The sequence below is a fragment of the Bos indicus genome, chromosome 27 (genome assembly GCF_029378745.1).
Source record: "Bos indicus isolate NIAB-ARS_2022 breed Sahiwal x Tharparkar chromosome 27, NIAB-ARS_B.indTharparkar_mat_pri_1.0, whole genome shotgun sequence".
Lineage (NCBI taxonomy): Eukaryota > Metazoa > Chordata > Mammalia > Artiodactyla > Bovidae > Bos > Bos indicus.
In genome coordinates this window covers 13,914,412-13,926,619 of record NC_091786.1, presented here as the reverse complement: position 1 = coordinate 13,926,619, position 12,208 = coordinate 13,914,412, and the positions used below count along the sequence as shown (strand labels likewise).

The 12,208-nt window shown below is 44.9% G+C and overlaps 1 non-coding gene across 1 annotated transcript; it reads left to right on the top strand.

Annotated features, from left to right (window-relative positions):
• Nucleotides 1–4,811: 4,811 nt before the first annotated feature.
• On the top strand, nt 4,812–4,884 carry TRNAG-CCC (transfer RNA glycine (anticodon CCC)). Its single transcript has one exon. It is a non-coding gene; the product is annotated as a tRNA-Gly (tRNA).
• The last annotated feature ends 7,324 nt before the right edge of the window (nt 4,885–12,208 follow it).

The window sequence follows — 12,208 nt, the reverse complement described above, 5'->3', positions numbered from 1 at the left end:
TTTTTATATTATAATGATGTGATCGACTCTGTTTCTGTCTCCGGGTTGTCTGTGAAGCACACTGCATGTATTTTATTTTATTTTTTTCCATCTAGCATAACCTGGCAGACAACATAAAAACCTGACCATAAAGCATTATCTGAACCCCAGGAAACTCTTGGGAGAAAACTCCCACAGGAGGTGGTGGTGGTGGTTTAGTCTCTAAGTCATGTCCGACTCTTGCTACCCCATGGACAGAGGAGCCTGCTTCTCTGTCCCTGGGATTCTCCAGGCAAGAATACTGGAGTGGGTTGCCATTTCCTTTTTCAGAGACACTGCATGTATTTTAATGCTCAGAGAACAGATTGAGGCACCGATGCTGTGTGCCTTCCCCGGGGCTGATGGGTGATGCGTCTCCATGGACTAGAAACGAGATATGCAGGAAGGCTGTCTTCCCCCTCTGTCTCCCCAGCACGCCCTGCTCCCATCTCAGGTGTGGCTGTCCGACAGGTCATCTCAGCAACCTGACTGGTCCCAGGCCCTCCTCCCTCCCAGAATCCTCCAGTCTCCAGTCTGGCTTTTCCTGCTGTTCTCCTATCGCATTCTTTCTCTAAACCTCCTTTACTCTCCTCAGTTTTTTTTTCTCTATTATCTCCTTCAAACCCCCCACCCTCTGCTGTAAAATGCACAGAACAAAAAGTAGGTAGACAAAAAAAATCAGTATAGATAGTTAAAGATGGACAATATAGGTTAATATTTCTATGTTGCTGTAAATGAGTTGTGAGCCATTCTGGCAGGGATGGCGCCAGTGGTAAAGAACCCGCCTGTCAATGCAAGGAGATGTAAGAGATGTGGGTTCGATCCCTGGGTTGGGAGGATCCCCTGGAGGAGGGCATGGCAACCCACTCCAGTATTCTTGCCTGGAGAATCTCATGGAAAGAGGAGCCTGGCGGGCTACAGTCCACAGAGTCAGAGAGTCAGGCACGAGTGAAGCAACACGTACACACATGTCATTGTTACATCACATCTGTGAATACGCCTGGGGGTTAGTATCCTGTCCAGTCAGCCCTCGGTGATCCTGGATTCCACATATGCAGGTTTAACCAACCTCAGATCAAAAATGTTCGAGAAAAAAAAACCCCAGAAAGTTCTTAAAAGCAAAACTTGAATTCACCATGTCCATTTATTTCCAGGCAGATGTCTATTTACCGTGTTCTGCAGATACTGCGTTTCTTACATATGGAAGGTTTGTGGCAACCCTTGTTGGAGCAAGTCTATCAGCAGCATTTTTTCAATGGCATCTGCTCACTTCATATTTCTGTGTCATGTTTTGATAATTCTCACAATGTATTAAGCTTCTTTATTAATGTTTATTATGGGGATCTGTGATCTTTGAGGTTACTGTTGCAAAAAGAATATAACACTGACGATTCTGATGATGGTTAGCATTTTTAGCAGTTAAGTATTTTTTGATTAAGGTATATGCATTTTTTGGCATAATGCTGTTGCACACTTAATAGACTGTAGTATAGTGTAAACATGACTTTTGGAAACCAAAAAATGCACATGACTTGATTTATTGTGATACTTGCTTTATTGCAGTGGTGTGGGACAAACCCTAAATACCCCTGAGGTCTTGCCTAGATGTAGGTTTATATTGTATTTACAACTATTTACTTAGGTATGATAAGTGATCTAGAGAGGACTTAAACTATGCAGAGGATATTCATGGGTTATATGCAAATACTGTGCCATTTTATTTAAGGGACTTGAGCACCTATGGATTTGGGTATCCATGGGGGTCCTGGGACCAATCCCCTAGGATACCAAGGAATGACTGTAGTGCATTTAATTTACTTAATTTTGATATTGTCATATTTTGTCCCATTTTATTTTTAGTGAAAATAATTTTTTTTTTCATTGCCTTCCTGGGAGGAGGTTAACAGGGAGGATCCTTGCTAGAAAGGAAGCACGTCTTTTGATAGTCTGCTGGGTTGTGTTTGTGGTGGTGATCGCCCATGGGTGGGGATATAAAGTGTCCATGTATAGCCACGTTGCTGGACTTCCTGGTGACTGGAGTGCACGTAATTCCCGTGTTAGTTTCCCATATCACTGTAGGAGCAGTGGAATCTTCTGTCCAGAGAACTTGGTAGATACCAGCGTTCCAGTTAATAGAGGTTTGCTTTGAACTGTTGCCTTTGGGAACGGCGCTCCAGAAGGAAGGCGTTTCGAGCCTTCTCTTGCCTTGCAGGCTAGGCTGGATAATTGTGAATGGAGGCTGATTCGGAGGCAGTGTTGCTGCCTGTCATGGGTAATAAATGACAATAGGGAAACCATCTTTCACGGAACCGTTGGTAGGAGAACTCCATTTAAAAGGCAAAATTTCTCAGGGAAATGATAGGAACTCCATTTCCCTGACACATTTTGTGCTCTCTCTTCCTTTTTCAAAGAGTCTGTCCTTAGAGACTTATGAAGCCCAACAAGATCCAGCAATGGAAGTGATCAGAGATATTAGCCATTTCCTCCTTAATTAAAAATGAAGCAAAATAAGGAAACAAGCATAAAAAGAAAGGTTGAGAAGAGCTTGAATAAAAATGTAGGCTTGTATGACCAGTATCTACATTTCCTCTGTGCCTCTAGAGGAAGCAGGGGTTTGGGGGGTTTTTGTGCAGGGTTTTGAATATGCTTATTTCTTGCATTTAATTTTTTTTTTTTTTGCCAAGCCATGCAGCATGCAGGATCTTAGTTCCCCGACCAGGAATCAAACCTGCACCTTTTACAGTGGAAGCAGGGAGTCTTAACCACTGGACCACCAGGGAAGTCCCGAGGAGAACTTTTGGTCTAATATCCATATCCACCTGAGGATTAAAAATATTTAGATTGGAGAATTGACTTGTAATAGGAGCGCCCGAGAGTGCAGGCAGGTAGTTTTCCTCTTGGTGATGCTGGTGAGACGTTTTCACACTCATAGTTCACTTGTTGTTGTTTTAAACTAAGCTTACTCTGAAAGTGGTAGATTCTGCGAGTCATCGGTCAGGAGAGTGGCCTTTAAGCTCTGTGGGAGGACCAGGCTCTCAATGAGAAGGTCTGTGCTCTGCTCAGTTCTGGGAACCATGGTGATGAGAGCTTAGCATTGGCAGAAGCTGGCAAAGCAACTCTGGGCCACAGTCTTTTGGAGTTGGGATCACATTTATCCCATGAAGGGTGCCCAAGAGTTCTGGAAAGACTTGGAGCTGGTTCCATTTTTCAGAATTGTTCAGTTCAGTCACTCAGTCATGTCCGACTCTTTGTGACCCCATGAACCTCAGCACGCCAGGCCTTCCTGTCCATCACCAACTCCTGGAATCCACCCAAACCTATGTCCATCGAGTTGGTGATGCCATCCAACCATCTCATCCTCTGTCGTCCCCTTCTCCTCCTGCCCTCAATCTTACCCAGCATCAGGGTCCTTTCCAATGAGTCAGCTCTTCACATCAGGTGGCCAAAGCATTGGAATTTCAGCTTCAGCATCAGTCCTTCCAATGAACACCCAGGACTGATCTCCTTTAGGATGGACTGGTTGGATCTTCTTGCAGTCCAAGGGACTCTCAAGAGTCTTCAACACCACAGTTCAAAAACATCAATTCTTAGACACTCAGCTTTCTTCACAGTCCAACTCTCACATCCATACGTGACCACTGGAAAAAACCATAGCCTTGACTAGACGGACCTTTGTTGGCAAAGTAATGTCTCTGCTTTTTAATATGCTATCTAGGTTGGTCATAACTTTCCTTCCAAGGAGTAAGCATCTTTTAATTTCATGGCAATGAAATTAATTTTAATTTCATGCAATCACGATCTGCAGAATTTTTGGAGGGGGCTAAAAGCCATTGATTTGTGAGACTAGATCAATCTCCAAATCGTTATTGAGTGCCTAACCAAATATCAGGGCTTACCAGGTAGCTCAATTGTAAAGAATGCAGGAGACTCCTCAATGCAGGAGACTCAGGTTCAATCCCTGGGTCAGGAAGATCCCCTGGAGAAGGGCATGGCTACCCACTCCAGTATTCTTGCCTGGGAAATCCCATGGGCAGAGGAGACTGGTGGGCTGCAGTCCACGGGGTCTCAAAAGAGTTGATGTAACTGAGCAGGCAACCAAGTGCTCAGTGGGTTCTCCAGTGCTTCCTCCTTTAGAGTCAGAGAAGGTATAGACTTGTTAGAGAAAGCCCAGCTCTGCCGAGCTCAGGCTAAAGAACACTCTCCACCTGCCAGAGCCATGTGAACGCGACCTGCAGTTTATTTTTTCGGGATAAAACTGTCTGAAGTGTCCACATCCATGTGAGTAAGGCCAGTGGGGAGATGGCCGGGGTCACAAGTGTCTGCAGGTTCCTGGCTCTAACTGCACTTCCAAAGTCAGATATTTTAAAAGAGTTTTAAGGTCCTTCATTAATTTAAATTGCGTTCAGTATTTCCAAAGAAAATTGGAGCAGAGTTCTGTACACCACCTGCTCCCTCTCAGCCAGGGGATTACTAGGTGGAAACCACAGCTCCAGGCCTGGACCCTGAAAAAGATGCTGCTCTTATTTTTGGAGGCCAGCAGCCAAGTAAATTCTTCCTACCTGCCCTGTACTCCCTCCTGAAGCCCAGGCTATATCATTACTTGCCAGCTGCTAGTCTTTTCCGTTTTTAAATACATTTTACAATGTAAAATATACGTAACATAAAATTGACCATCTTAACCATTTTCAAGCATACAGTTCAGTGATAACTAAAAACATTCACATTTTTTAAGCGCCCGTCACCACCATCCAGCCCCAGAAGCCTTTTTATTTACAAAACAGAAACTCAGGACTTCCCTGGTGGTCCAGTGGCTAAGACTCTGCACTCCCAATGCAGGGGACCCGGGATCGATCCCTGGTCAAGGAACTAGATCCCACACACTGCAGAGAAGATGGAAGATCCCTGGTGCTGCAGCTAAGACCCGGTGCAGCCAAATAAAATACAGGTAATAAAAAAAATCTGAAACTCCCGTGTCCACTGAATACTAACTCCCCATTCCCCTCTCCCCTCAGCCTCTGGCAACCAGGTAACCTCCTAGAAGTGGGATCATACAGAATTTCTTCCTCTTGACTGGCTTATTTCACTGAGCGTAGTATCCAAGGTTTATCCATACTGCAGAATGTGTCAGAACTCCCTTCCTCTTGAAAGCTGAATAATATCTCCATCGCACACCACACTGTGTTTCTCTGGGTCTGTTGATGGACTCTTAGATTGTTCCTACCTTTTCTGCCATCTTCTTTTGAACGTCTAATGTTCCTTTACAACCTGGCATTGTTCACATGGGTCCTGGACTGCCTCCCTTCCTACACAGGTCGCCCAGATGTCCTGGAATATTCCATATATATATATATATATATTTTTTTTTTTTTTCTATAGGCCAGCTTTTTTTTGGCCACATTGTGAAGCATGCTGGATCTTAATTCTGTGACCAGGGATCAAACCCGAGGCTCTCCACAGGGGAAGCTCTAAGTTTTAACCACAGTTCAGTTCAGTCGCTCAGTCGTGTCTGACTCTTTGCGACCCCATGAATCACAGCATGCCAGGCCTCCCTGTCAATTACCAACTCCTGGAGTCCACCCAAACTCATGTTCATCGAGTCGGTGATGCCATCCAGTCATCTCATTCTCTGTCATCCCCTTCTCCTCCTGCCCCCAATCCCTCCCAGCATCAGAGTCTTTTCCAGTGAGTCAACTCTTCGCATGAGGTGGCCAAAGTACTAGAGTTTCAGCCTCAGCCTCAGTCCTTCCAATGAACATCCAGGACTGATCTCCTTTAGGATGGACTGGTTGGATCTTCTTGCAGTCCAAGGGACTCTCAAGAGCCTTCTCCAATACCACAGTTCAAAGGCATCAATTCTTCGGGGCTCAGCTTTCTTCACAGTCCAACTCTCACATCCATATATGACCACTGGAAAAACCATAGCCTTGACTAGACAGACATTTGTTGGCAAAGTAATGTCTCTGCTTTTCAATATGCTATCTAGGTTGGTCATAACTTTCCTTCCAAGGAGTAAGTGTCTTTTAATTTCAGGGCTGCAGTCACCATCTGCAGTGATATTGGAGCCCCAGAAAATAAAGTCTGACACTGTTTCCACTGTTTCTCCACCTATTTCCCATGAAGTGATGGGACCGGATGCCATGATCTTAGTTCTCTGAATGTTGAGCTTTAAGCCAACTTTTTCGCTCTCCTCTTTCACTTTCATCAAGAGGCTTTTTAGTTCCTCTTCACTTTCTGCCATAAGGGTGGTGTCATCTGCATATCTGAGGTTATTGATATTTCTCCCAGCAATCTTGATTCCAGCTTGTACTTCTTCCAGCCCAGCGTTTCTCATCATGTACTCTGCATGTAAGTTAAATAAGCAGGGTGACAATATACAGCCTTGACATACTCCTTTTCCTATTTGGAACCAGTCTGTTGTTCCATGTCCAGTTCTAACTGTTGCTTCCTGATCTACATATAGGTTTCTCAAGAGGCAGGTCAGGTGGTCTGGTATTTCCATCTCTTTCAGAATTTCCCAGTTTATTGTGATCTACAATATGCGGTTTTTTAATAAATAAAGTTTATTGTGTCAAAGGCTTTGGCATAGTCAGTAAAGCAGAAATAGATGTTTTTCTGGAACTCTCTTGCTTTTTTGATGATCCAGCAGATGTTGGCAATTTGATCTCTGGTTCCTCTGCCTTTTCTGTCTTAACCACCGGACCACCCTAAACCAGCCTTTCTAAGAGGCTCTTATTGTGCATCCTCTGCCCACACACAACTTTCTATGTCTCTTTCAAGATGCACAGGAATCCTGCGCTGTCTGTAAAGTCTCACCCGGCTTTCCCCAGCTGGGAGCGATCTGTGTCTTCTTTGCAATCCTACAGCACTTATTGTCAGCAACAATCTTTTTGGCAGTGAATGGTGCACTGTTTTATGACATCTCTTCTACTGTCTGGAACTGTTATTGAGACATTTCATTTAACTTTTCACAGTGATCTCTTCCTGTTCTAACTAGATGATTAACTCCACCAGAGCATGTCTTGTTTCTTTGTGTCCACTGCCTCACGTCCCATCTACATTGTTGCATCCTACCTGACACAGATGTATTTAATACATGTTTAACATTTCCATTTAAAAGTTACAACCCTGGTTGCACTTTAATTCAGTGAAGAAGCTGATCAGAAGCCAACTCCTAAATTAGTTTTGCCACGCTGATTTCCTCGTGAACATCTTGAAAAAATATGATCACACAGAATCCAAGAGAAAGAAATCTTCCTGTTAGCGTCCAGGGTTAATGGGCACATTTGTCTTTGAGAGAGAAGGGAGATAACAATTTAAATGTCTTATTTTTAACTTCTGTGTTTCAGTTAAAGCGTTCTTATATATGGTTTTGGATAAGGAAGCTGGCAGTAATGTATGCTTTTGGCAGGACCTCAGAGATGATGTTTCCATGTAAACCCATCTGATTAGAGGATGCCTTGACCTTATTGGGTCTTAAATCACTATAGGATCCTTACTGTTGAGGGATGTTTTATTTTACCTTTTGTTGATGAAGACTGTTACATCTTTGGTATTGTTTAAAATGCCATTCAATTCAGGTTTGAGATGGGTGTTTTGGTATTGAATGGCTTCCTCTGCACACTGATGCATGGCATGCAGCCTTTTGTGTTTATTCTCCTGGCTTTCTCTCATTTTTCCTGAATAAGCAGGCATCAGTAATATACGAAGCTATAAGGGACAGACACCCGACTCTCAATGGCTTAAACAAATTTATTTTTCTCATGTAATAACTGTATCTGCTGGAGTGGATTCAGCTGCTCAAAGATCTGGGCTTTCTTCTTTATTTTTTACTTGGCTAACTTTAGCATTATGTCTTAAAGCTTGTTTCGTCAAGCTCCAAGCATCCCCATTAAGTACAAAATGAGAATATGGGAGGGGGAGTGAACAAGAGACTTCTCCCCTCTTGCCTGTCCTTTTTATCAGGAAAGCAGAAACTTCCCCTGAAGCTCCCAGCAGATACTCCCTTCTGTCTCACCGGCCACAAGTATGACTCAGGGCTCCCTTAGCACCAAGGGAGGCTGTCTGGGTACTTCCATTCCTGTTTTGTTATTGCCATTGATCCTTTAGAAATATAATGATACCACATTAAAAATTAAAACACATTTTTAAAATGTTTTAATTCATTTAAAATAAAGGGAGTCTGTCTGGGTCTTTCCACTCCTGTTTTGTTATTACCATTGATCCTTTAGAAATATAATGATACCACATCAGAAATTAAAACAAATTTTAAGAATGTTTTAATTCATTTAAAATAACAACGATCTCTTTACATGCTAACATAAATAACATACTTTTGTGAAAATAACTCTTTTCCAGAACAACAAAAAGTATTTTGTGAAAAGACTTAACATGGTCTTACATTTTTGCAACTCTTTTAAAAAATATATTTTTGCAACTCTTTTAAATATCTGGCTTAATAGGAAATGGATTGTCAGTTCTGTGAGTGCTCTTTATTTGCTGTGATACTTTACTTTGGTGGAAATGTATGCAGGAAATCAGGCTACCTGCAGGTAGTTAGTTAGAAAAGGGTAGGCAGACTTCCCTGGTGGTCCAGGGCTTAAGACTCTGCACTTCCAAAGCAGGGAACATGGGTTTGATCCCTGGTTAGGGAACAAAGATCCTGTTGCACAGTGAGGCCAAATTTTTTTTTTTTTAATTAAAAAAAGAAAAAGGAAGACTCTTTTAGTTGCCTTTTTAAAAAAACTACCAATACTCTTCTTTGATACCACACCGTAACTTGATGAGTGATAGTTTCTTAAAGCATAGCTTCTGTGTAAAATATGAAATCATAACTGAACATTTCCTGTCATCTACATTGAAATCCATGGGTCTGTCTGGTACTTTGAATTGATGTTTTACTCATGTGTGCTGTTATAACATGCCTTGGTCACTGGGAAAATGCTGGTTCACTGAGTTATGAAGATCTTCCATGTGTTGTCTCTATGATACAGTATCCAGAATCAAGTTTGTAAATATTACAACTGATCTCATGAGAAAGATCCTCTAAGTATTGGGAAGTTGTCAGACTCACAGTGCCAGATAACAAGTTTTTGTTGTGTTCAGTAGCTCAGTCATGTCCAACTCTTTGTGACCCCATGGACTGCAGCACGCCAGGCTTTTCTGTCCTTCCCCAACTCCTGGAGTTTGCTCAAACTCATGTGCATCGAGTTGGTGATGCCATCCAACCATCTCGTCCTCTGTTGTCCCCTTCTCCTCCCGCCTTCAATCTTTCCCAGCATCAGGGTCTTTTCTAACAAGTCGCTTCTTTGAATAAAGTGGCCAAAGTATTGGAGCTTCAGCTTCAGCGTCAGTCCTTCCAATGAATATTCAGGGTTGATCTCCTTTAGGATGGACTGGATGGATCTTCTTGCTGTCCAAGGGACTCTCAAGAGGCTTCTCCAGCATCACAGTTCAAAAGCATCAGTTCTTCGGCTGAAACTTTTATCTTTTCATTTTCCTTGATGCCCTGAGTTCTAGGGACGACCGGAACCACCTTCTGGAAGCTTGATTCTCACTTCCTTTTCACTGAGTGAGGACACGTGGTTCTGTCTAACCCCTGATCAGGCTGGCTGGCCATCTTCTTGGTGGAGCTGGTGCTTTTAATTACCTGCAGCAGCCCTTGAGGAGGGGATCAGTGACAGGGCATCACCTCTTGAATAGCACATGTTGGCCGGCACTGACAGTCATGGCTGGTTAGAGCCGGGACTAATGAGGCCAAGGTCATGGACTTGGTCCTGAGGCCCAGGTAGCCGGGCCACCTCCAAACTGCCCCCCTCGGCTGGTCAGCTGCCTTGCAGATGCTCTCCGCCTTTTGGATCGGGGCCAGGGAGGCGCCAGCCAGCAGCCAGCAAGGGCTCCTTTTGTTTAAAACCAAGCAAAATAAAAGCAGGGTCTCTAATGTACCACCCCCTGTGATCCCTCTCTAGGAATATCAGACTTAATTATTTACATTTAATTTGTTAGCCATTGGGTGGTTAATTTTTTAAAAACCTGATGATTTATTAGCATTCTGATAATAAGCAGCATTTAATATCTATTAATGAGAGTTCATATGGATCAGCGATTTAATTTTCTTAATAAAATGAATCAGGAAAGTATTGTTTAGGAGACACTCCGTACTGTGAGCAGGCTCTCTGCGTGTGTTGTGGCCTGGATTTGTTTTGTGAGCCAGAAATGGAGGGGAAGATGAAGCCGATTGCAGTACCTCTACCAGTTGGCTTCTAAGATTGAAGCCTGGTGGGGCGAAAGGACAGTTTTCATGTGGCTCACAAATATCACGGACTAATGCCATGGAAGCTTGCTGTGTCCCCTCACCTCTCTTTTCTACTGTATCCGGGGTGATGCTCAGGCTGACCCCACATCACACCAAGGACAAACAGGAGGAAGGTGAAAACTGGCTTCAGAAACATGCTCGACAAAAATGCACCCATAAATTAACACAGGGCTCGCCGGGTGGCTCAGTGATAAAGCATCAGCCTGCAAATGCAGGAGACGTGTTTGATCCCTGGGTCGGGAAGATCCCCTGGAGAAGGAAATGGCTACCCATTCCAGTACTCTTGCCAGGGGAATTCCATGGACAGCCGAGCCCAGTGGGCTACAGTCTGTGGGGTTGCAAAAGAGTCAGACATGACTGAGGGACTAAACAACAAGAGACACAACCTTGTAAAGCAATTATTCTCCAATTAAAAAGAAAAATCAGCACCTGTAAATAAATCCAGCGCTTCCCTGCCAAATATGAGCGTCAGTCTTTACTGCATGCTTAGATTAAGCAGCTATCTGGAGGGAAAGTTCCACAATGCAGGTCCAGCTTGTGAAATTCAGAGGTGTAGAGCAGCACTGTGACATGTGCCTGCCCCCCTACCACACCCCCCAAAAACCCAGGGAGCTCTTCACCCAACAGCAACAGCACCCTGATTTAAAAGCATCACCGTGTGTTCTCACTGAGTAATAGGTGCCTGGCACGATTAGGGTTCCACCGGGTGCGTCTCTCCCACCAGGAAACCTTTGGGTTTTGGTCTGTTGGGTCGTAGGCGGGGAGGAGCCGCAGACGTGGAGGCCGGGGCGTGAGCTCCGGTCTCTGTAGCCTGGACGCTGTATCAGGACAGTCAGTCCCCGACCCCTCCATGCTGCCTGGGGAACCTACTTTAGTTGAGTCAAGGATTGGTTGACTCAGTCTCCCGCGGTGATGCGCGTGAACTTGGTGTTTCTGAATAGTGGACGTGCTTTGGCCCAATTAGGACGCCAGCCGGAGCCTCGTGCGCAGGCAGCCCTGGTCCTCGCCGTCTGGTGCTTTTCCAACTTGCTTCCTCGCAATCACACCGCTGAGCCGGGATGATGTTTCAATTTAGACTCCCGCTCAGTCAGGAACCCTTGCGAGCCTCATTGTCTGGGAGCGGGCGCCCTGCCTGCTCCCGCTCTCTCGTCCAGCCTGTCCTCTCTTGGACACGGCCGCGACATTGCTCACGAGCCAAGTGAGTTGTTAAGTGTCCTCGGGCTGCGGTTGGCACCCTTCCACTCTCGCAGGAGCCGCAGAGGCTTTCCAAGGGAAGAGCTCAGACTCTTGAAACGCCAGCGCACTGCCCGTGTGCTTGGATCCCCAGAGCGCCCTGTGAATCCGCCTCCTGTGGGTGAGCAGCCTCCCACAGTTGTTGCTAAAGAACATCAGTGAGTGTTTACAGTCGTCTGTTCTCCAACCGTCCACCTACCCGGGCTTCTGCAGCTTTAGAGGTAGACACCCGGGATGAGAATGCTGCTGCTGCTGCTGCTGTTGCTTCTGCTGCTGCTAAGTCGCTTCAGTCGTGTCCGACTCTGTGCGACCCCATAGACCGCAGTCCACCAGGCTCCCCCTTCCCTAGGATTCTCCAGGCAAGAACACTGGAGTGGGTTGCCATTTCTGTCTCCAATGCGTGAAAGTGAAGTCGCTCAGTCGTGTCTGACTCCCAGCGACCCCATGGACTGCAGCCTACCAGGCTCCTCCGTCCATGGGATTTTCCAGGCAAGAGTACTGGAGTGGGTTGCCATTGCCTTCTCTGGATGAGAATGCAGGCTTCCCAAATGTAAAAACTGTAGACATTAATTCATAGTCATTTATCAATATTGGATTATCATTTATAGCGAATGTCACACTAATGCACGATAATAGCTGAGTTGT